Source organism: Cydia fagiglandana, chromosome 8 (genome assembly GCF_963556715.1).
Source record: "Cydia fagiglandana chromosome 8, ilCydFagi1.1, whole genome shotgun sequence".
NCBI classification, from domain to species: domain Eukaryota; kingdom Metazoa; phylum Arthropoda; class Insecta; order Lepidoptera; family Tortricidae; genus Cydia; species Cydia fagiglandana.
Window position 1 is genome coordinate 5435718 of NC_085939.1, and position 11537 is coordinate 5447254.

General features: G+C 38.7%; 1 protein-coding gene across 1 annotated transcript in view; it reads right to left on the reverse strand.

The window, feature by feature from the left end:
• The window catches only part of LOC134666544 (uncharacterized), a 29915-nt gene extending 25677 nt beyond the window's left edge, over positions 1 to 4238 (reverse strand). The window contains exon 1 of the mRNA XM_063523738.1: positions 3936 to 4238. The gene's annotated coding sequence lies outside the window, so the exon portion shown is untranslated. The remainder of the gene's footprint in view (positions 1 to 3935) is intronic.
• Between the last annotated feature and the right edge of the window lie 7299 nt (positions 4239 to 11537).

The window sequence follows — 11537 nt, forward strand, 5'->3', positions numbered from 1 at the left end:
ATATGGCCGCTAGGTGGCGACAGCGCCACGCGCGGCTTTCCCCAAATTTGGGGTAGAACGGATGTATACTTTTAGCTACCTGTAGCAAAGCGACGAAATCGCGGAGTGAGCCACGCCTGCCAGGGCTGCGAAACTCCTGACTTCGGCCAAACTCGGCTCGGCTCAGCATTGCTCCGAGCAATTATTAGGGTTGACACAACTTGAAGTCCCTTTGCGTGCACGACCTCAGATAAGATAATGGCTTGAATTTTGACAACCCTAGCCGAAAGGGATAGTGCATATATAGCCGAAAGGGACAGTGCATATATGCTGTTAAACTTCGGTTTCGTAGGAAGTTTCCTTTCTGTACAGTAGTACTATTATTTATTCTGTGCCGAAACTATTAATTTTCGCTGCACTTACAATTACATGGGTCATGGGTCGGTCGAACCGGTAGCTCTTAAGGCCCTCTACCATGGGCCTCGTTGTACAGATGTAGTGCATAATTAATTTCCGTCGTATTTTAACTGAAATGTAAGAACGTGTCTTGCTATTTCAGTCCGTCTTGGTACAAAAAGTACTGAGGTTAACTGAAGTAGCATGACAAACATGAACGTTTCCGAGAAAATACGATGGAAAACAATACGTACATTACGTACTTAACGCGACACTGTAGGTCTAGGATATTTTACAATTACCCTTTTTTGGGTTATACTTATGTACTTATACCAGCGTACTCTGAAGTAACACTTCAGATTCCAGAATGAAATGGACGCTTTCGGATAGAAATAGACGCTTCGTTCCGTTCCGTGTTATTTATAAAGATAATTAGTTTTAACCTAATTCGATTGCGCGGGAATACAGGTCGGTTATCTTATTTTTATGAATTCCCAACTGTTTCAAAGAACAGGTACCCTGTTCCTCCAAAACACGTAAATAATATTATTTCTAGTCGGTGACTGTGATTGTGACCTTGCCTATGAATGTGGGGGACCACTGAATACAAAACACGTATACTGTTTGTTGTTGTTATTTTTTAAGTATTTATTTGTCTATCTATTATAATATACCGTCGTTTATTTTTCTTTGAACTCAGCTGAAATAAACATGAGATCATCAGAATCAGGCACTGTCTGTATTCGTTAAAATTTTGAAGTAAATAAAGATCAAATATTAATCGTGAAAGTTTAGATTCAGATTCTGCAGAGATCATTCTAATCACTACACCTTATAAAACAAAGTATCCCGCCGTGTCTGTCTGTTTGTATTATGTTCGCGATAAACTCAAAAACTATTGAACTGATCTTCATGCGGTTTTCACCTATCTACTATCAATAGAGTTATTCTTGAGGAAGGTTTAGTTGTATACTTAATTTGTTAACTCGTGCGAAGCCGGGGCGGGTGGCTAGTTATTATTACTATTTGATACTTATTATTTTAGTGCTTATTAGTAACTAAAACAAAGTACAAAGTAGTAGAAGTAATCGGTATTAAGTACATGTCACCTATGGTCATCGCGGTAGTGTAACGTACTGCTTGTAGAGTCTAACAATAGAAACAATAAAATTAATGAGAACTAATCAGCGTAACGAACTTCCTTTTTAACTATAACCCAGATAACAACAAACAACAAATGCGGTGCTGTGCAGATTATATGTAGGTTTTTAAAACTATGGCCCTTTTCTAAATTGGATGGATAAGTATGCGCTACATCTCGTTCACACCGGGCCGGTTTGCGACGTCCAAAGTTTAGGACGAGTTTTATTTATTTACAGATCCTAATGAGAAACGGCACACAGCTTGCGTGATGTGTGCGTGCAGCCGTGCACGCAGGCTCCAACATTTAAACGCACCGCACACGCAACCGGTGTGCTCTGGCCATCCCAACTTTTTTTTTTTACCCCGATGTTTCAAACAACGTGTGCCTTGGAGAACTCGAGCCAAGCAACATTTTTTTAAGTCTCTAGTCTAGAGCCCTTATGCTCACTTACGAGTATAAAATAATGTTATTATAAGTTCACGCACACAAACAAAAAAGTGAGGTTAAAGGCCAGGCCACACCGGCTGCGTGTGCGTAGACGTGCACGGGCGCGTGTACTAAAATGTTGGAGCCCCGCACGCACACGTCACGCAAGCGGTGTGCCGTCTATCATAAGGAGCGATGTCTACGCACACGCACCAGGTGTGTCCAGGCCTTAAAACTTTTGCCGTGGAGTTGTGGATTGGAGGAGAGTAGTCAGAGTAGAGTATAATGATGTATCTGTGTAGGTATTTTCCCAGTTCACTCCATACACCATCAATACACCATAATTGAGTTGTAAATTAGTTAGAACTTATTGAAGATACTAATGATACAAAAGAAACGTTTTTTTTTAGTCACCGTCGAAGTAGTTAAAATATACTGAAACACACTTTTGTTACCATAGAAATAAGGATGTGTTCTAATACATTTGGCTACTATGAAAGGAGTTGGACATTGTAATGCACATTGGAGCATTATGTTAGTATAATATGACTATTTCACACAAAATGTCACGTGTATGAGTCATGACTAAAATAACACATGTTATTGACTACATACTATGTAATAAACAGAATCCTCATTACTGACCCTATTCAATATTCGGTACAATAAGTTTGTTATTCTTAGAACTAATGTAAATGAGGCAAGTTTCCTGTTTATTATTATGTTGGATACCTGAAGATAGTGACAGTATAGAAGGCCTCCTTTACTTCATTTAAATTTTTTTCTTGTAATAATTGTTTACACTCCTTCCAATTTGACTTTTTTGTACCAATTCAGAGCCATTTAAAAGCCAATTAACAACTTGGAAGTGGTCAGCTGAAAGTTTCCAACAGTATCTTGCAGACTATAATACTTAAAATACTTAAATAATGCATGATATAAAAAAAATATCAAGATTAGCTTATTATACAGGGTGTTTGGTACATTGTTTGCCTGTATCTACTCATGCCTAGAAAAAAAAAATTGGCCATGGTTTTTTTTACTACTGTGCAAGTAAAAATTTGAAATTTACGAAAAACTGGCATAAAGCTGAATAAAAAACATGCGCAAAATTAAAAATTTCTAGGCCTCGGAACATAGCAAATGCCGTTTGCCTCAACCTATCTGCCGTTTTAATTTGGCAAACCAAACACCCTGTATATTAATATATAACATTTTAACACAACATAATTTGTATACTAAAGGCATCAATATCAATACACCCTATGTTGCATACAATAGTAGTTTATGTGAAACATGTGAAAAGCAATAGCTAAGTCTCATAAAACATCACACAAGTATAATATAGCCTAATTATCTACACACATATAAGATCTTCTATTTATAATTATATGGCGCCATCATAGCTTGCCCCATTCTCTATCTCTTCTCTAGCATCCAGGGCATAAAATACTATTAAAAAAAAGACAAGAACTTGACACAAAACTAGGGTTTGACAGGGCAAGCTACGCTGGCACAATCTGCTAAATACTTCGACCGGCCAACCCCATTGACATTTCATTTTGAATAAACATGATTTCGAGTGATGAGAATACTATTATTAGTAATAATGATAGATACTGGTATAGAACAGCACAGAATAAGAAAGAATGGGAAAACTGGGGGAAACCTATTCTGTACATGCCACATGCATATGAATATATTAAATAATATACGACACTTAATTTAACTACTTATTCACACAGCAAATAAATTAAAATTAAAGGTAAAAAATAATTGAATAACAGAAATTAAGGTTGGCAAAAAAGTTTGAATGTGCACAAAAGAGATTAACATGTAAGGTCCTATGAAAGTTATTTTATTTGTCTTCAACGACCCTTTGTTTCAACAGAAACAAAAACTTCGACCTAAATTAGTTTTAAAACTACCTATACTTAAACTTAAAATTTAGAGCTGTGAAGTTTCTTACTTGTGCCAAATAAATACATACCGTTCTGATGTGTAATTCCAAACAGCGTTGTCGATTAGCATGCCATTTAATCCTTTATTTTTCCTTAATTCTTCCTCACTTTCTATTGTTATCGACTGCAAACTATCAGACAAAGAATGGATAATTTAAATAGCTCTTTAATTTTTCACTGAACAAATAAACAACTTACTACAAATCAATACACTTTATTAGCAACAGATGAAGGTAACATAGTTAAAACCTAAGATTAAATTAGGTATTTCAACTTTATAATCAACTTAAGTAAAATAATAATAATGTAAGCAACAACCGCTCGCGGACGGATTGTCCCACAGACTAAACAGACAAATGTAAATGTCATCGAACGGGTCAAAAAAGGTTTACAGACGTAAAAATTCAACTTCAACTTAGGCCCCGTTCGCACGGCAGCTTTTTCAACGCGCGTTAAAAAGCGTTTGAATGACGCAAATGGATAACCATGTATGTATTCACACGAAGGCGGTTTTTAAGCGCGGCGCTTTTTTATCGAGCACTGTTCGATTTTCGGCGTTGAGCGTTGGCGTCAAATTGAATAGAACATACGGAACTCTGTGTATCTGTTCTCACAAGCGTTAAAAAAGCGCCGGCGCTGCTGTCAGTTGGCTGTCAAGTGTCAATTTTTGGTGTCAATCGTCAAGATTATTATTAGTTTCACCTTAAAAATGTCAACTTATGCTTACAAATTCCTGAAATATTCAAGCTATATTCAAATAATACATCGTAATAGCAAATAAAGTATGGCTTTGCTGAGATGCGTACGTGGCAGTACGACCCACAAGTGATTTTTAAGCGTTCATATGAACACAAATATTGGAAACGGTAAAAAAGCGCCAACGTCGGGATATAACGCAACGCTTTTTAAGCTGTCGTGCGAATGGGGCCTTATCGTTGCGATTTGTTGGGGTCATTGACTTATTAATAAGTTATTTCCTAGACCGGGAATCCTACTCTAAAGCCCCCTCCAGACTATGCGCGTGAATCGCGGGCGAAGCTGCGAACGCAAGTGTGGCGTCGATTTCGCAGATTGTTCACGCCTTCGCGCCTTGTTCTCCGTTTTTTGTCGGTATTTCGGCCCGCGTCAAAGGAGACGCGAAGCGCGAACTTGCAAGACTCCACATTACACAATATTTTGGCTCCTCTGTGGCAAGATAAATATGAATTATAATGATTATATTATATTAAGCAGCTATATTTTACGGTTTTACAATAAAACAAAATGGAAAAACAGCTAAATGATGCCATAGATAACTAACAGTTAAACTCGATCAGCTGATGCTTTTCCGCCATATTGCCGCAAACCAAACTGCGAAATCGCCGTGAAGTGTGCGAGTGTGGAGTCTTACGTCAACTTCGCGATATGTTCGCTCCGCGACGTCGCGCCGCGATTCACGCACATAGTCTGGAGGGGGCTTAATAGCCGTATCAGACTTTTAAGTAGCTAACACACTATCGCACCGCACCAAGGTCATTGTGGGACGCACCCATAAGTAAGAGGGAGAAAGGGATATCGCTTTCTCCCTTTTACTTATGGGTGCGTCCCACAATGACCTTGGTGCGGTGCGGTAGTGTGTTAGCTACTCTAGAATGTAATTTGAAACATAAAATTTAGGTAGCAACAACAACAGTTAACTATTTAAAACAGCGTGAAACGAAACGTTCACGTCCATGTTGGGCATGTTGGGGCATAGATATAATAATATACAGAGATACCTTCCAAGCGAGCTGTCACTGCATAGACTTATAATATAATATATAGAGTTTAACGAAGATATTGAAGCTTCAATTAATCGCTATTTCGTTCCGCTGTGTAGCGTTTATCGATATATAACATGATTAAAATCGACTTTTCACATCCCTAAAAGAGCACCATATACGCTTTTACGCACACATACACAGCCTGGGCGCATCAAGAAAGGCAACACTTGATTTGAAGTCCACCTTGTCAACAGTATGGTTGTCCTTTTTTGACAAACGGCATTTTTAAAAGAGCGAGGAGAGAGAAATGATACTAGTTGCTGCGCCGTGAAAGAGAACAGAAAACGTTGGGCCCTTATGCGGCCCTACCGCGAACCACGTTCGAAGTGTTGCCTCTCTGTCGCACTTGTAAATTTGTACTTAAGTGTGATAGGGAGGCAACACTTCGAACGTGGTTCGCGGTAGGCCCTCTGTCACTGTTGCCACTTTTGTTTAGTGTACGATTAACAATGAGGCCCACCTTGCTGTAGCCATGTCGATAAAGTCATATCTTGCAATTTTAATTTTACTTCAAAGGCTTAACGATACCTAAAATGAACAAACACGCTTTTATTCTTTATTGTGGTTATCAGATCACAATTTTATAGTCACGCCCCAGAAGTAACCAAGGGAAAGTTCAGATATATAATTAAAATACATAAATACCTACAAAAATAGGTGTTCCGCTGAATTATTTCATTATATTATAATATATTCATTATCCATTAGCATTTCAATTATAGCTGGTCAAGCAAATCTTGTCAGTAAAAAAAGGCGCGAAATTCAAATTTTCTATGGGACGATATCCCCTCGCGCCTACATTTTTCAAATTTGCCGCCTTTTTCTACTGACAAGATCTGCTTGACCAAGTATATGTTTATGTTTAACGAAGATATTGAAGCTTCAATTAATCGCTATTTCGTTCCGCTGTGTAGCGTTTATCGATATATAACATGATTAAAATCGACTTTTCACATCCCTAAAAGAGCACACATATACGTTTTTACGCACACATACACAACGTGGGTCTACCTAAAAAGGGGACACCTGGATTTGAAGTCCATTTTGTCAACAGTATGGTTGTCCTTTTTTGACAAACGGCATTTTTAAAAGAGCAAGGAGAGAGAAATGATACTAGTTTCTGCGCCGTCAAAGAGAACAGACAGCGTTGGGGCCTTGTGTTGGGGCATGGCCAACGAAAAATCGCAAGCCAAATTGTATAATGTATAGAGGCCCTTAAAGTGTTAAAGCCATAAAGCCCCCTCCAGACTATGCGCGTGAATCGCGGGCGAAGCCGCGAACGCGAGTGTGGAGTCGATTTCGCTGTCTGCTAAAATCGACGCCACACTCACGTTCGCGGCTTCGCGCCGCGATTCGCGCACGAGTGTGGAGGAGACTTAACAGACTACCGCACTGCGGCCTTGGTACGCCATACCCATAACATAAGTGAGCGCGATAAAGAGATATTTCTTTTTCGCTCTCACTTATGGGTATGGCGCACCAAGGACGTGGTGCGGTGCGGTAGTCTGTTACGGCTATTACTAAACCACGAAAATCTGGGTGGCTCACTTCTTTATACATAATAACTAACTTCTAAAATACATCTTAGGAACACATATATTAATTCTGCCAAATGAAATATTTTATTCAGAGAACGCCGTATTTGATCTTTTTATTATGTAGATAGTGTGCAAGCACGACTAGCTAGATTAACTCAACAGTACCAACTTACCTATCAAATAATCTGTTTAACCAGTTTATCATCTGATTTATCTACAGTGAAATAGTACATTATTGTCGAGGCTCGGAAGTAGCTACTTGCAGGCTGAGGATTCGTTTTAAACGGACGACCTTGGGAGTCCGTTTAATTGAATCCGAAGCCAGCAAGTAGCCTTCCAGCCGAGTCATATATAGTGCTTTTCTCAAAAATGGTGCAAGAAATATAAATGTCATAGAAATATTTTACAAAAGCAACGTTCTTACATATATATTTTGACAGAAAAAAGCCCTTGCCGCCATTTTATTTTTTTTAATAAAAAAATAGAAGTGTATTTTTCTGCCAAAAATACGCCAACCTATTTGAGACATCTAAATAGTCGCGGTACTAATCATCTGTTTGGCTGTTTAATGGGCCTGTGCCTTCATTTGATATGGTCATTTCAACTTTTAAAAAGTTTGGAACTCGACAAATAATGGAATTTGTATGCAACATTGCAGTCCCAAAATCGAGACTGCAATGTTTTTAACTTTTTAATTTTTGACTGACCATAAACTACGCGCTTCGCGACCTATTTTTTAGACGGCAAAGTCGACTATGCCGTCCATTTTTGAGAAAAACATATTTAAATATACTTACAAACATATAAAAGTCGGTCATGAAGTTATGACTCCTAACGGAAACACGCCGGCTGGTCGTGCGCCTATTGTGTTATACTTACTTATTATTTGTATTGCAGGTACACATCATAGTTTTGATAATGATCATTCCTTTATTTGTTTAGATAATGACTAACGTAATAAAAATATTAACGTGATTATAAATATTAAGTAGACATAGAAACACGCGCCTGCAAAATGATATACATAAAATCAATTAATCAGCCGGTGACATGGCGTCGCGTCTGCCAAAACTTGAGACTGTTAAATAGGTAGTAAGTAGTTATAGCTGGTCAAGCAAATCTTGTCAGTAAAAAAAGGCGCGAAATTCTAATTTTCTAAGGGACAATATCCCTTCGCGCCTACATTTTTCAAATTTGCCGCCCCTTTCTACTGCTTACAAGATCTGCTTGACCAACATAGTTATATATATAAGTTTCTAATCAAAGATACCTATCGGTAATCGGTAAGTAGTGTTATTACTTATTAGGTTAAGCAGTATCCAGACGGGACAGTTTTCGCACAATCCGATTAATAGCAGAATATCGATATACAACTTATTCTATATCGGGCGCAAAAACACCTACCGTTATTGCGCCCGATATATTCTGCTATTATTTATAATCGAATTTTGTGTTTTTGTTAGAATACCTATACCTAATACTAGTAATCAATCAAAGAAGAGTACCTATGATTTTAATAAAAGTAAGATCACAGCTTTAAGTCAGCTACAGGTCAGTGCAGTTGGGATGCAGTCCGTCGGTTAACTGATATGATTCCATTCCAATACCGTTCGAATTGGCCTGTAAGTTTTACATTGCGTCAGTACCAACCCACTCAAAGTGCTACCTATTATTTTTATTTATTTTCATTTCATCACCCTCCCTGCAAACCAATTTTTATGCAGTTATCTCTGTAGCTGGAGCTGGCTGTAGGTACGTATGTTTAATTATGTAGGGCGTTCGAGCGTCACTCGACCTTAATAATACTTACTAACAATTATTTCATGTACTGTGATTATTAGACATCACGTCGCCGGCTGATGATAACATGATCGATGGGCGTTTGTCCTTACGCACTATCGCGCACTTTAAGGTTCCAGCTAAGTTGGTTGTTCTATACTTATTTTATTAATCTCTTTATTTATTTTTCGTCCTAAGTTAGGTTATTTATAATATGAATATAAAAGTAAAATATAAAAACACTTACAAAACAATAAAAAATACATATAAACACATTATAAAAAACCTAACCTAGGGTGCCGCCGGCAGCGGGGCAGGGCCTAAAATAAAAGTAAAATATAAAAACACTTACAAAACCCGGCAACCTTCAAATCAAGAGTGAACAGGCACCTTCTGGGCGAGCTCGCTCCATCGTAGGCCACGTCTACGCCTCGGCTAGTCTGTGGCCATGAGTAAACCCATGCATAATAATAATAAAAAAAAAACAATAAATAGGGTGCCGCCGGCAGCGGGGCAGGGCCCAAGCTGCCGGTGGTCAGGGCCGCAGAGTGAGGAACCGACGTACTATACGCGCCGTGTCCAAAATTACCGCCTTCTGCACTCCGCCTTATTTTATTTATTATTATGAATCCATATTGTCCCACTGCTGGGAAAAGGCCTCCTTCTTATTTCTCCAGCTACGTATCACTATCCCCAGGAGACTCCCACCAGTCTCTGTCAAAGACGTCAAGCTCGTCCCGCCATCTCCGACGAGGTCTACGTGTCGCCGTACAATTTGTGGGATCCAACGGGTGCTGTTTTGGCCCACAGAGCATCCGGCATACGGCAGACGTGTCCCGCCCAATCCCATATTTTAAGCTTCAATACTTACGCGGTGAAATGTCCGAGGTAATTGTATTATTAAAATATTTTTAGTTTTTTTCTGTCAATATAGCAACAAAAAATAGAAGTGAGTGTAACCGTTGTGATCTAAATATTTTAAAATAATTATGTCTCACGAAAGTTTAATTTTGAGGTACGGGGTACATAATTAAAATATAAGGCTACTTTTACATGTACGTACATGGGTTTAAACTGGGCTGCTTTCATACATCCATCTGTTTTTGCCAATCAGTTATATACTTAAACGTAACGCAGTTTGAATAGGTATATATACCTACCTATACTCCGTTAATTTCTAATAACTATCGGGATTTTCATTTCATGTTCGGAGCCTGACAATATTATACCACCCATGTTTAGCGAATGTTGGGCCAAACTTGTATGGGAGCGGAACATCATCCTTTGAAAAGCATGGGACTAAAATTTTTCGAGCCATTTGAGGCCGACCGTCGGGGTACATATATATATATATAGTTATGTGAAGATAAGTATTGATAAAATTGATAGCTGTGCGACGATCATATTATATGCAAGCGCATGTTATTATTATTACGCTGCACAAACTTCTTCAATGATAAATATTAACTGTGTAGTACGCGCTTATCATTCAACCTATTCCACATGAAAGTTACAGAGGTAAAACCAAAATTAAAAATATGTATGATTTATGAACGCAACTCCAACGCTGAACGGTTCCCGCGCCGTCATCTGTCACGTCATTGTGTTTATTCATGTCAACCTAAACCATTACAGCTTGATAAAATATAACATTTTTATCAGAAAATAATAGTGAATACATAATTAACATGTGAAAAAATTAAATGTTAGTGTACGACAGTCCGACCAATTACAAAATTGGAAGAAAATACAAGAAGATTGAAGAAGGAAATGCTACTTTCGCGATCAAGGTCAAAGGCGGCGTCGTTTCGTGGATAGCATCATATAATTCATATAGCATGGATAGCCATCCATGCCCGGATATCAAAATAAGAATCTAGCAGGCCATGGACGTACCTACTTTTTATTTTAGGTCTGCATTATCATCTCCATCTCCGCCAGCGGCGTAGAGAAAAAAGCGATTTTTCGCGTGGCGTATAAAAAGCAATCTATGCCCTCCTCGCTCGCCAGCGACCGAATGTTTAATACATATCTAAAATTCCGAAAGGGAAAGAAAAAGGTAAGAAATATAGTGGAGAAATATCAAGTGCTTATTCGTTCATGATTTTCGACTATTCTAGCTAGGTGCATCTGTCTGCTAACTGCACACGGTGGTTGGGCCGTGCCAGTTGTGCATTCTGGGCCACTATATTAGGTGTGTCTGTCTGCTAACTGCACATGGTGACTGAGCTGTGCACTGCATTCTGGAGCACTATGATAGGTGCATCTGTCTGCTAACTGCACACGGTGGTTGTGCCGTGCACTGTGCATTCTGGGCCACTATACTAGGTGTGTCTGTCTGCTAACTGCACTTGGTGACTGAGCTGTGCACTGCATTTTGGAGCACTAATTTAGGTGCATCTGTTTGCAAAATGGCTATGCTAAGTTTTTTGGAGTACTAACCTAGGTATCTCTGATGATATTTGCACTTGGCAATTCTTCACATACTAATACTAGGTGCGTTCACTGCCAG